We start from the raw sequence: 3,266 nt of genomic DNA, 5'->3' as shown, positions 1-3,266 counted from the left end.
ATATTATCTTTTCATATAATACATATGTATTTTCATTTTGCTGCTTCTTCAAATTTTCAGTACGCTCTAAATTTTTCATCATAAAAGTTTGGATAAAACCATCCTGCAGAACTTGGTACCTTGCAACAGGTTGTATGGAACTTGTCTATTTCCATCCTTCGTACTCCAACACTAACTTAATTTTAAACAGACATTAAAAGAAACACAAAGGTGTATTTATAAAATTTTACATTATTTTTATTTTTTGCTAGGTCTGCCTTTTCAAGCTTTTACTTTCTTTCTTAACCCACTGAGAGGACAAGAGAAATTCTGTCATATAATTATCCTGGATAAACTGCTAAGTTATGGACCAGCATGGACCAGCATGGACATTTAAAGGATTAGGACAGAGGGTTGATTAGACCAAACTTAGACTTGTCCCCTAAAAGTCAGTTTGTCTTTCAATCTTGAATCAGCTGAAACTCTTGGGTTTTATGGTTTAACTTAAGGGGTGGAGGCTAAAGCATCACCTAGGGCTCACTTTACCCTCCAGAACCACAGAAAGTGGAAATACCCTGCATCTTAGATGCGTTAGCTGCAACTGTCTTACAATTCAATCATGATCACATTCCCAGAAATAAATGGGGCTTCCATGGGAGGTGTGCTATGCATCTCACCCCTCTTCACAACAACAATACTGTGAGAGTTTGGGAGAAACAATTCCCCAACCACAAACTTGAAGTAACTTTGTACTGAGAGGAAAAAGCTCAGAAGTCATCCAACAGTAGTTGTTAAATGCTCTTAAACAACAACACCCTGGGGACAGGGATTTAGCTCAGCGGCAAAAGCGCCTGCCTGGCAAGTGCAAGGTCGTGAGTTTGGTTCCCGGTACCGGAGAAAAGCCAAAAAAAAAAAAAAAACAAAAACAACAACACCTTAGAATTTTCAGAAATCTTTTACTGTTTTTTTAAAATTTCTTATTAATAAACCTTATATTTCAGATTAATTTTAAGATCCTAGAAAAATTGAGTGGAAACTACAGAAAGTTTCCATATGTTCACTGTTCCCAAATAGGCACAATCTCTCTCAGAAATAAGGCCCAACACCAGTGGTTCATTGGGTACAATCAATGAACATCCTGAGGGTTTCAGGACCTGGTGCTGCTAACTGTGGCCCACAGGCAAGTGAGAAAACAGTGCAAGCAAGAACATCACTTGATTGTCCTCTCACATTCCTCACTGAAGCAGAGCTGAAGTCCAAGGAAGTCCTTCTCCTACCTTCTGCCTCCCTGCTCCCCTAAAACGTTCACGGGACAGTATCCTTTCCACACTTGGGAAGGAAAGAACATCACCCAAGGCAGACAAGTAGAATCTGAACTTACGGCCTTGCAAAATTCACCCCAGTCTGTTCTCCTTAGTTGATACCCTTTTGCACTTCAATCCTACTTCTTCTGCACAACTCTTCATAAAAGTTCTTTGTTGAGGTTATTTCTTTCCTAGGGTGTGTCATATAAAACATACATAAATTTATATTCTTTTCTTTGGCTAGTCTTTATTTTGTTACACCACTTTCAGCTACGAGCTCTGTGAGGAGTGAGAAAAGGTATCACATTTCTTCTGTACTATATCCCCATGTATCATTATTACTCAAAGTCCAGAGGTTACAGCAGAGTTCACTCAAGGTTGTTTATGTAGCTCTTGAAGGATACACCATTGTATTTCACACAGAGTAGTTTTACTGCCATAAAATTGTCCTCTATTTATCACCCACCCTCTCCTCACTAGCCCCTGGCAACCACCACTTTTTTAACGTCTCCACAGTTTTGTCTTTCCCTGAATGACATACACAAGAAACCATTCAGTGTGTAGTCTTTTCCAATAACTTATTTTATTTAAATAATATGCACTTAAGTTTGTTCATTCAGATTTTTAAGTTGACATCTAAAATTTTCATCGTAAGTTTAATTTGTCGCAAAAGATACAACTTAAAGGTTGTTCAGTATCCTGAAATTTAAACCTAAAACTCTTATACTGAAAGATAATTTTCAAAATCTTATTCATGTCTTTTTAAGAAATTAATATTATTAAAACAAATTGTACTAATCAGTGGATTTCCCTGTGACATTTCCACACATGTAGGTATCATGCTTTGATCATAGATTTTCTACATATAATTCTTTTAAATTTCTTTCAAGAAATATAAATCCCACAGTGACTGGACAGAAACCTTCATTTATATACATAAAGTCGCATATAAATGTTTGAAACGTTTTCTCTGAAAATTACTTTGTATTTTAAAATAATTTTATCTTGTAATATTTTACTACTTTTTTCAGACTTCTCCCAAGATAAACACATATTCAAATAAGTTTAAATTTTTCTAGGGTCATAGGCCCTGACGATTACTGAGTTTGAAAATATTTATTTATTGTAATAGTTTTGATATGTGTACATATGGCTTTGAAAGAACAGCTATGAAGCACAGATAATAAAGTTTTACTGAATGTTCCCCCAGAGATACGACTGCGAGGGTGTCATATTTGTTCTCAACATCAATTACGCATGTTTTTGGAAAGGTCCTTTATCACCCTAGAAAGTTTTTATTTTCTCTCGAAACAATACAATTACATTTTGAATGTAGGATGGGTACAATGCTGAACTTTCTTTTGCAAATTTAATGTAAAGTCAATATGATACAGTAGGATCTGGGTGAGTTAAGTTTAAAAAGGGACATGCTAAAAGGTTAAAGATTTTGAAATTTAATCTTTCCAAGTTGGTAGGCCTTTTGCAAAACCTTTATGCAGGTTTAAGCAGGAGTTTGTACATCTAGAGTGAAGATTATTATTCTAAATCACCTCAAGGTAATTTAATCACAGTCATTCTTATTCTAGCCCGTTTTCTTCCCTTCTTCCCTTTATCTGTAATCCCTATTCATAATGCAGTTATTTACAATAAAAAAAAAATTCATCTCTCAAGAAAATGTTAGTATATATTTGCATATGACTAGGTCATAGGTTTTTCATACAGTGATAAATCTTTCATAATTTCACTTTGCTATCAGTTACCTGTGATGTGTGATCTGTATCCAGAGAAGCTTTGCTCTTTAAATAATAGCCATGTTAACAAGAGGTATATTGATTGTATCCATTATATTAGGGATAGTTCTCCGACAGATCATTAGATTCCCATACATCTTAACCTGAATTTTATAGGTGAGGATAGGAAGCTGGGTTTAGCAAATAGCATTCCTTGTTTAAGGTCAAATAACTAGTAAAACAGGAAAAAAAA

The sequence above is a fragment of the Chinchilla lanigera genome, unplaced genomic scaffold (assembly GCF_000276665.1).
Source record: "Chinchilla lanigera isolate Chin_1 unplaced genomic scaffold, ChiLan1.0 scaffold00007, whole genome shotgun sequence".
Classification (NCBI taxonomy): Eukaryota; Metazoa; Chordata; class Mammalia; order Rodentia; family Chinchillidae; genus Chinchilla; species Chinchilla lanigera.
This window is presented reverse-complemented; position numbering follows the sequence as displayed.